We start from the raw sequence: 11,069 nt of genomic DNA, 5'->3' as shown, positions 1-11,069 counted from the left end.
CTCAACTTTCAAGTATTTTACAGTTATTTAATATACACTCTGCATTGTCAACCAGGAAATTGAATAGTTCTTATTTGTTATACTGAACTTTTTCTAGGAACCTACAGTGAAAGAAAAGGCATTTATAGCTTCAATAACAAGTTTCCAAACTACGAGACCTAAGGACCCAGAAGAAAATACTGTAATGAAAAATTTATCCAGAAACATTTCTTTGCTGTCCAAAAAACTTCTCTAAAACTTAGCAAGCTTTCATTGGGACAGTCTCATTACTTCATCACATTTGATTTTCAGTCAGTAAATTCACAGAAAGCACTTCTGGCACAATGCTTCCAATTGCTACAATTACTATAAAGAAGAAAAGAATTATGACTCAAACTACTACCACTGAGCAGGGGCACAATCAAATGCAAACACATCCCCTATTCATTCATAAGCGAAGGATTGAGACCAAAAACACAACTTCATGATGAAAACACCCAAGTGGACTAAATAATTAAGCAAACAGGTACAACTTGGGGAATTAAAGGTTTGATTATAGAACTAACTACTTGGTGGTATCATCCTGACCATATATATCCAGTACCAGATTTGCCCTCCATGGAACAATGCAGTGTCTCCACATATCACTCGTTTGTTCAAGTTGTCAATTATTTTTTTCCTATAAAGTTGGACTTTGCCATGGTAGCACTAACGTTGAATTTAAGTTCTCACCTCTTTATTTGGCAAGTTGAAGAAGAACTCTCTGCCAAAGCGTCCTGGTCTTTGTAAAGCAGGATCTACAGAATCCAGTCTGTTGGTAGCTCCGATTACCACGATCTCCCCTCTGTTATCTATGCCATCCATAAGCATCTGAAGAGTTGAAACAATGGAAATAATAGAAAAATATAAGTTTTACTTACTGGTTCAGTACATTTTGTTACATTCCACATGACTTTCTTGATGCCGGAATAACCTTCTTCCTAGTGGTCATTCAAAACTGGGAAAAAAATAGTCTACCAAGTCGGGGTTTTTTTTGATTTGATAATAAATCTGCAGACTGTTAAGTCATCAAGCACTTCAAGACTGTTTGAAATAATCTCTACGTTAATATAAAAGGAGTACCGCACACTTCTGCTCAGGAAGAAAAAATAATCTCTACGTTAATATAAAAGGAGTACCGCACACTTCTGCTCAGGAAGAAAATCACGGAAAATGTCAACTTTGATTTTAGATGTTGAATTTGTTGCAGTGAGATCTTCCTCATCGCATGATTCTATTTGGATTTAAACCATATTATGTATGGAGAGACCAAGATTAGGACAAGAACAGCACAGAGTTCAGCATGAAGCCAATCAGGAGTTCAAGTTTGTATTCTTTGTATTCAACTTTACCCTTCTCTTGCTCGAAGGATCTGCTTTTTGACTCTCCTTCTCTTCACTAGGAGCATGTTCCCTCTTGCTTCGGTAATGCTTTTTCTCAGTGGTTTTAGTCTCGTCCTTTGTATCTTGGCATCTCTCTGTAACAGCTGAGGAGGAAAGGTTTTTAGAGCTACATTCAGTGTCAGACTTGAGAGAGGAAGTATGCCGCAATTTCTCACCAGGCTCACAAGACTCTTTGCCGTACAAAACGGTTTCTTTTGAAATGAGGCCACGTTCTTTTGATCTTCTTGGTTTCTCCTTGTCTCTACCGTCATCACATTGGTACTGGGCGAGGTATTCATCATTCCCAGGAGATTTCGGAGGGTCCGCGACACTGCACAAAATAAAATCACATTTCTCACTTCTGCTGAAGGACATGAATATTACGAGTAAAATCTTCCAAAGGCAAACAAACAAACAAAAACCTCCGGACTAAAGGAACGCTCGCAAAGATATGCCATTTAGAAACCTCTCCGGTGATTAGGACACCTTCTTCAGCTCCCAGAGAAAGTGCTTTTGCCCCTCTTGCTTCTGAAGCCATTGCACTAAAAAAGCAAACGCATCTGTCTCCCTCCACATGCTGCTCTGAATAAGAGCCAGAATATTCAAAGCCACTCGATTTGTTCTCCCCACATAGCCAAAAAAACACCAGTTGAAAGAGTTTTCTACCTCTCTCCACGAATTTACATTCACATATCCTATGACTGCAAAAATAGAAGGCGGGGCTCAGGAGGAACAGCCAGTGCTGGAAATGAAAAAAAGCAGCCTGTTTCTTCAGAGTCTTAAGCCTATGCTACTAGGAACAAAACAAAACAAAACAAAACAAGAGGAGAGGAGAACAACAGCGGGAAATTTACCTATTCTCCACGTGTTCAATTGCAAAGCCTCCTCTGGAGGATCAACAGTTGTGAATTCAGTGTGCTTAGGAGAAATCAGATCTACATCTGAACCACAACTATTTCAGTAGTATCACGAACTTCTGTTACTCTGAAGAAGCAGTCAGCACCGTTTCTATGTTAGGAAAGAGCTGAACAGAGTCTGTTATTCACATCAAGTAGTCAGGCAGGTTTCTTCTTCTTCAGGCTGGGTTTCACTAGAACATGACTAGCCTGTAAGCCTCATGGCATCACCTTCCATCTTGACTGCTGAACCTCCTTGCTCCCTACTATCTTCTTTGCCAAGATACAGCTGTCCACATTTACTTTTCCTACTTGGCTGGACTGAATTTAAGAAGATCTTGCATCTAAGAAAGGGAACAAAAGCTGCTGCCCAGCAGCGTCTGGCTCAGGGAGGAGTGAGAAAGCTCTGTGCAGCCCCCAAGGTCCGTGCAGCAGGAGGCAGGAGGTGCTCCAGGCTCACAGCAGCAGTTCCCCTGCGGCCTGTGCAGGGAGAGGCCCCTGGTGGAGCAGGCTGTCCCCCTGCAGCCCATGGGTCCCCCGTGGAGCAGATCTCCACGCTGCAGCCCCCCTGTGGCTGGAGGAGCCCCCGGTGGAGCAGGTGGCTGTGGCCTGGAGGAGGCCGCGGCCTGTGGAGAGCCCCCGCAGGAGCAGGCCCCGGGCTGGACTGGAACAGGCTGTGCTGAGCCTGATTTGCCCGTGACGCTCCTTGTGGAGTGATCTCCCTGTCCTTCTGGCAGCCCTTGAGCCCTTGCCAGCCTCTTTTCTCCCCTTGGCGTTGGAGGAGGGGCAGGGAGAGAGCGCTTGTGCTGGAGCTCAGCTGCCCAGCTGAGGAAAACCACCACGGCTCTGTCTTGCCGCTGCTGCAGCACGCTGGTAGCAGCCAGCACCGTCTGTTCTTCGAGCCTCAGCAAGCCCACAGCATCTTCCCAGAAGGGATCCCTTTCCTTCACGCCTCCAGAGGCTGAGGGCTTGTGCCCTGTTTTCAAGCGCTTTCTCAGTGCCCCCTTCCCCAGAGAAGGATCCCAGCTGCTTGGCTTCCCTGCCCTCTGCTGCCAGGCTCCCGCAGCTGCTATCCCAGCAGCGCAGCAGCCAGCTGACAATGTGCTCACCTGGAGGACAGCTGCAATCTTGTCCCATGGCTCACAGCTCGCCCAGGGATGGGGATCACCTGCTTCCTGCTGCTTTTCTCTCTGCTCTCCTTTCCAACAGCTTCCTGTGCCCTGGGATGGCCCTACCTTGGGGTAGGCTGCCTCGCCTTCCTCTTGCTCCTTCCCCTTCTTGGGAGGACTTTCTGCCCTTCCGAAACGAGATGACTTCTGCATGCATTCCTTCCCCTTGTGTGTATTGGCGCCTGAGACAGCAATGGGGTCGTCCCTGGAGCCAGCTCTCAGGGCCTGTGCCAGGCTTGGAGGGGCTGCAGGGAACATGCCAGGGGCTGGAGGGGCTGCAGGGAACATGCCAGGGGCTGGAGGGGCTGGATGTGAAGTACTATCAGTAAAGAATTTCTTTCTAAAATATATTAGAAATCTAACTTTTCAGTGTAAAGCTATTAGTCCATGTCCTGTCACTCCAGGCCCTGATAAAGACCCCCTCCCCAGCTTTCCTATAGGTTGCCTTTAAGTACAGGAAGGCTCTCAGCCTGGCACAAAGTAAAAGTGATGGCAGATCATTCACTATATTATTTGAATTTCACGTAAATAGAACAGACTATCAACTTACTTAGGAGAAGTAATACAATTTCAGAACTATTCAAAACCAAAGGCATTCCAAACTAAGTTTAAGTTCAGAGGAAATCCAAAGAAAAAACTAATTTTGAAACTAATAATCAGAGACAATAATCTTCTTCAAATGATAGATTTTCCTCCTGTACTGGGTAATATTGGTCTGTCTTTAATGCTCATCCAGACATGGCTTTGACACCGAGTATCTTGCTTTGCCTCTGCATTAAGTCTTCTTCTCATGTGAGGTAAATGTCCTGCTCTTATGGGATGGGCTTAGGAGACATACGCGCTGTGTCTCATGATGCTTGGATATCATCTTAATTCTGTGTGAAGATGAAAGGTCTCACTGCTTCCTGAACAGGGAAGTGGATGTTTGCAGTTAAGAACCCTCTGTCTAATCTAGAAACATGAAGGAAGAAGTTTGCTGGATTGCAAGTGACAGTGAAGAAAGCCACAGGTGACATATCTGACTGATTAAAATGTTATTTAGCTCAGGGCATGGCTAATGATGTGGAGCTGGAATAGTTTGACGACTGTAATTACACTCACTATCACTGTTACTTGTTTATAGGATGGTAATGCCTAAAGGTCCCACTGGAGCCTGAAACAAGGTTGTGCTGGGTGCTGCACGTGCATATCTCAGTAGCGCTTTGATAGCTAGTGATACAAACAGACAAAACAGAGATTGAAAGGAGAAACGGGGGGACAGAGATAAGAAGATCTTCCTGCAGGTCATTTAGGGTATGAGCCAGGACTTCAGTGCATCCAGCTCTCTAGTGCTCTGCTGGCCCAGTGAGATGAATGGAAAACATTGCAGCCTAGGAAAAATAGTGCTTCTTCTAATTCTTTGGCCAGTTTTGATGATTTAGGACTGCTTTATTTATTTATTTATATATTTTATTTTTTCTTTTCCCCATTTGTGCTGGAGAAGGTGAACTTTTTAAATACCTATTCTGAATTCAAATATCATTTTCATTGTTATGTTTCTGTTTTGTTGGCACTATTCGTAATGACTTCTACCCTTCAGTGGAAGCAAAAGCTTATCATACCATAAAAGTGGAAAGGTCACAGAAAACTTCAGAGCTTTTGAAGAAAGCTGAGGAAAATCCATTCCCTGTTCTAGGCAGAGAGAGTGGCTGATTTCCAGACAGGTAAATGGGCAGGATAAGGCCACTTCATGTCCGCTGATGGCCAGTTGTATGGACCGCGAAGATAATGGACTAGCAGCACAAGAGACAGTGCCAATAATCTAATCCAATACAATCTATTTCAAGTGGTAGAGACCTGATACTCTACGACAATGTGAGGAAGACCAAACTGTCAGGCAAACTTTGAGATGATCATGTTCAGGATCTAAAACTCTTAAGACAAGTGTCAACACAGGAAGGGTGAAATAAAGGCATGAATGCCATACAAGTACTGATAAATCTCAGGAAGTCTGGAAACCAGGGCAAATGGATGGAATAAGATGGTGCTTTGTGTTAGCAAGAAGCAGAGGTTAGGGAAATGTTATGGGTCAGCAATAGAGTGGTTTTGTGCAAATCGCTGCTAAAGAAAGACAGCCTTGCTAGCCTGCTCTTTGCTCTTAGCTCCAGTCTACAGTTATCAGACACATAAACAATAATGGGAATTACGGGAGACTTCAACTTCCCAGCAAAAGACTGAAAGATGATTACCACTTATTCTCATACAGATATACTATGTGATGGATTTCTTCACAAAAGTGAAAAAATATAAGACCATTTTAGACTTGGCTCCTGTACGGGTTTAAATGTAGTAAGATTTGAATAAAGTCTGATCATGAGCTGACTTTTCTCATTTTACATTTCAAGACAGACAACACCAGGCTTAGAACGAAGGTTTTGAGGCTTACAAATGCAAACTTTGAAATCTAAGGAAATGAATCATTGAGTCTGACTAAGCATCTCTGGGACTGGAGTGCAGAGAAGGCAGAGTTAAAATTCAAAATTCAGATGGGAAAAAAGCAATGAGAAAAGGTACATTTCAGAGGTTAAAAACTGCAAAAATAAAGTACGAATGACCCAAAACCTCCTTCACGTAGGAAATTAAACAATAATAGTAAATGATACTTAAGCCACAGAAACCAGGGGGAACAAAGAGAACAAATTAGGACAGTTGCATACTCGAGGCAAAAATAGATCAAAAGTTAATGATGTCTCAAATGCTGCAAATCTTATTTCCTGCATCTAACAGCAACAACAATGTGATATTAAGGGCAGTGACAGGATTCCCATTGCAAATGAGGGTAGGGCACTAGGCACAACATCATCTGAGGTGAAATAAAAATCTACAGTGATTCAAGTGAAAAATGACAAGCTGATATCTACCTAGCCTATTAACAGCATTGGCACACAGAACAACAACTCAAGTAGGAAAAATACGTCACAACTGTGCAAATCAGGGATAGTCCCCAGAATGGGAGAGTAACAAATACACTTCTGTCCAGGAGAATGTAAAGAGTGATCCAGACAAGTGCAGGCCTGTTAGTTTGACATCAACGCTGGGCAAAGTTTTGTGGCAAGAAGAGATAAGACTAGGGAAGTAGCGGGTAATGTGGAATTTACAAGATAATTTATTAAAGCTAATTTGTTTCCAGAGAATTTAGTAGCTTGCCTTTGTAGGACCAGTGCTCCCCTACACAGGGGATGAACTACATCTATTTCACTTTCTGTGAGCTTCTGATACATTATCTATGGATTTGGGCTTTGGGGCTGCAAGTGAATCAAGGGAGTTTGCAATTGTTCACACTGTTCGAAGAGGGAATTACCGGCAAAGGAGAGGTTCCCTGTAGTGATTCTCAGAGACAGTTCTGAAACTGCAGCTACTAAGGAGGCAAAGACTCATGGAGAAATGTAGGCTGGAAGGGAGCTCTGAAAACCCAACCTCCTATTCAGAGCAGAGATGACTTCAAATTAAGGTATGTTCAGTATGGACATGGTGGCCGAAGACTAAAAATTTCATATGAGCTTTGAGATTTCCAGGTGACATAAAGTTGGGAAGTCCTACCGAGCCTGAGAGAAGGATATCCCTTGTGATTGAAATGGTTCAGGTGAAGTGACATTTGATAATACAAAGTAGAGCCATGCTTAGAGATTCTCAACCAAGGGTGTTTTTTTTTGTTTTTCTTTTTTTTTTTTTTTTGTCATGTTTGCTATATGGCAGTCAGGAGTTTAAAACAAACAATAAAACAACAAAACCCCATGTTCATACACTGTTAACAGAAGAACTGAAAAAGTTAAGTGGTTATATGGTGTGTATGGCTATTCTTTTTTTTTTTTTTTTTTTTTCTCCAGTATAAATACACCTGACAGGGCAGCCCTGCCACACATTTAAGACATGAGGCAAAATTCTGCCACTTGTATTCACATTGAACTTAGGAGGAAGTGTTCAGAAGACAGAAGGAACAAGTTGCCTATTGTGTGGAAGGGAATTAAAGGACATCATTCTGCTCAGCCAGATGCCAGTTGAGAGAAAAATATGATGTCTCTGTGAAAATGCATTTCTTGAGTAAATATCAAGGAGAATTAGGAAATGTGTAAGTTGGGAGATACATCTGAAATGATGATTGCAGTTGGCTTATGAGGAACTTTGGACAGGAAATTGGTAGAAACTTCCCATTTCAAGAATAAAGTGCACCATAGATATGAAGTCAGCATTCACCTAAAGAGTAGAGGCCAACTCAAAGCCCCCACAACAAAGCAGTGGACAAACCAGAACACTAACATGTTGTGGTCTAGAGTCACACAGATATACATAAGTTTACTATACCTAAACATCTGAGGGGTTCCTTTGAGAGGCGGAGGGCTTGTGCCCCATTTCCATTTCCACTCTCAGTGTCCCCTGCCTCAGAGAAGGATCCCAGCTGCTTGGCTTCCCTGGCCTCTGATGCCAGGCTACCAGAGCAGGTATCCCAGCATCGCAGCAAACAGGTGACAATTTGAGTGCCACAGCAGTCCTCATTGCGAGCTGGACGCTCAGGGCACTTGCGGCCACCCACCTTTGTGAGCTCCAAGGCTGACAGTGACTCTCTGCTGAGCTGCCACGGCTCTCGGGTGTCCCGGTGACAGAGCTTTCGGCGCTAAGCTGACTGCCAGGAGAAAAGGCTGCCGTGAAATGGCTGCTCCACAATGCCAGGAGCAAGGTCTGCTGGGCTGGGAGTTCACAGGGGAGCTCAGCCTTGGGCCTGGCAACTGCGCCTGGAAGCCAGGGACGGCCTTGGTGTGCAGCTGGACACCGGGGCCTGAGAAAGCAAGGTCTCTTTCCAGACACTTGGCACCATCGTCACCCAGTGGCTGTCTCAGGGGGATGAGAGAAATGCACAGAATCTCTTGCTTTCCTGAAAAAGGGATGCATTTTGACCTCAAAGCGAGCTCCTTTCTCTCGGAAGCATCACGTCCTCCTGTCTTTCTTGTATTTGGCTATGACTTTAGGAATCCCTGCAACCCCTGCAGCTGTGTCCCCTGCCAGCTTCTTGTGTGCCCCAAGCATCCTCGCTTGCAGGGCAGTAGAAGATGCAGAAAAGGCCTTGCCTTAGTGGAAGCACTGCCCTGCAGGAGCTCCAACATCCCTCTCAGCAGCACGCTGTAGCCCCCAAATGCCCCCGAAAGGGCACATTTCAGCTACTGGGAAGGAAATGAGCTCGCTCAAGGTGAGCTACCCGCTCAAGGCCCAGGTGTCTGTGAGGCAGTGTTGGCAAGGAGTCCTGTTGTGTGAGTCCGTTCTTTGTGGGTGCTCCGTCCCCACAAGGCTTGCTTTTCAAGGCCCAGGAGAGTCTTGTGGGCACTGGCCTGGGGTCCCAGGCTGAGCCAGCTGCTGGCTGGCAATCAGGGAGGCTCGCTCGGTGTCTTGGCTTGGGTTTGCGTGGCCAGGCTGTGGGAGCGGGGGGCTGCAGGGGTGTCCTCTGTGAGGAGAATGCAGCAGCTGCCCCATGGGAGCTCAGGGCCGCTGCCAGGAGGCTCCTTCCAGGAGGGACCCACCCGCTGCTGCCCAGAACGCAGAGCAAAAGGATGATGTTTGCGCCTGGGGGAGAGCCCATCTAAGAAAGGGAACAAAAGCTGCTGCCCAGCAGCGTCTGGCTCAGGGAGGAGTGAGAAAGCTCTGTGCAGCCCCCAAGGTCCGTGCAGCAGGAGGCAGGAGGTGCTCCAGGCTCCCAGCAGCAGTTCCCCTGCGGCCTGTGCAGGGAGAGGCCCCTGGTGGAGCAGGCTGTCCCCCTGCAGCCCATGGGTCCCCCGTGGAGCAGATCTCCACGCTGCAGCCCCCCTGCGGGTGGAGGAGCCCCCGGTGGAGCAGGCCCCGGGCTGGACTGGAACAGGCTGTGCTGAGCCTGCTTTGCCCGTGACGCTCCTTGTGGAGTGATCTCCCTGTCCTTCTGGCAGCCCTTGAGCCCTTGCCAGCCTCTTTTCTCCCCTTGGCGTTGGAGGAGGGGCAGGGAGAGAGCGCTTGTGCTGGAGCTCAGCTGCCCAGCTGAGGAAAACCACCACGGCTCTGTCTTGCCGCTGCTGCAGCACGCTGGTAGCAGCCAGCACCGTCTGTTCTTCGAGCCTCAGCAAGCCCACAGCATCTTCCCAGAAGGGATCCCTTTCCTTCACGCCTCCAGAGGCTGAGGGCTTGTGCCCTGTTTTCAAGCGCTTTCTCAGTGCCCCCTTCCCCAGAGAAGGATCCCAGCTGCTTGGCTTCCCTGCCCTCTGCTGCCAGGCTCCCGCAGCTGCTATCCCAGCAGCGCAGCAGCCAGCTGACAATGTGCTCGCCTGGAGGACAGCTGCAATCTTGTCCCATGGCTCGCAGCTCGCCCAGGGATGGGGATCACCTGCTTCCTGCTGCTTTTCTATCTAATCTCCTTTCCAACAGCCTCCTGTGCCCTGGGATGGCCCTACCTTGGGGTAGGCTGCCTCGCCTTCCTCTTGCTCCTTCCTCTTCTTGGGAGGACTTTCTGCCCTTCCGAAACGAGATGACTTCTGCATGCATTCCTTCCCCTTGTGTGTATTGGTGCCTGAGACAGCAGCGGGGTCGTCCCCGGAGCCAGCTGTAGGGCCTGTGCCAGGCTTGGAGGGGCTGCAGGGAACATGCCAGGGGCTGGAGGTGCTGCAGGGAACATGCCAGGGGCTGGAGGGTCTGCAGGGAACATGCCAGGGGCTCGAGGGGCCGCAGGGTGTGTGACAAGGCTTTGAGGGACCTCAGGTCCTGCCGCAGTGGTTGAAGTCGATGCAGGGAACATCAGAGTTGTTGGAGGGGCTGCAGGTAAAATGCCAGGGCTTGCAGCAGCTGCAGGCTGCGTCACAGCTTTGCATCAGGTCAAGACGCATTTTCCTAGAACCATACATTTCCTCCTGAAGGGGCTGAAGAGCATGGAATGGTCTTCAAAATGCACAGAGCAGACCCCAGCAAATGTAGAGCTGCTGCTAGCAAGTAGGTAACTTTATTGTTCCTGTTGTTAATTTTGTTTCACAACAACAGATGCAAATATGTATCTTGAATGAGGGCAAAGGTGACCTTGGATCTGAAGCACACAGGCGTTCGCTAGTGTCCCCCCATCCGGAGTGAATCCAGAACGACTCGGAAGGAAAAATAAAATCCAAACCAGTGCGTTGTGATAAAGAGAGTTTAATAGGGTAGAAAAGGAATAAAAACCAACAAAATAATAAATAATGATACTTACAGTTTATAAGATATTAATATATAAAAATATTTAATGCTATTAAATACTTATAATTTTATAATAATAAAACAATGCCATACTGTACAACACAGTCAATAAAGTGGATTTAATTAAAGAAATAAGAAAACCAATAAATTAAATGAAAATTTTAAAATTTAAATTTAATACAAATAAAACCCATTTGTCCCATTCCAATGAATTGCTATCCCCATCATCACTTCCCATCCCACTGATCATTTGCTGTCCCCAAAACCTCCCAGTTCTTATCCCCTTGGCATGCCAGTGCAAGAAGAAGTGCTCTGCAGGCAGAGGCCTTGCTGAGTGACCACCTAAGGAGAGGAATTTAATCCAGAAGGCAGGAAAGAAGAGCAATGCC

This window comes from Aythya ferina, assembly GCF_964211825.1.
Source record: "Aythya ferina genome assembly, contig: HAP1_SCAFFOLD_115, whole genome shotgun sequence".
Lineage (NCBI taxonomy): Eukaryota > Metazoa > Chordata > Aves > Anseriformes > Anatidae > Aythya > Aythya ferina.
Note: the sequence above shows the minus strand (reverse complement) of the source record.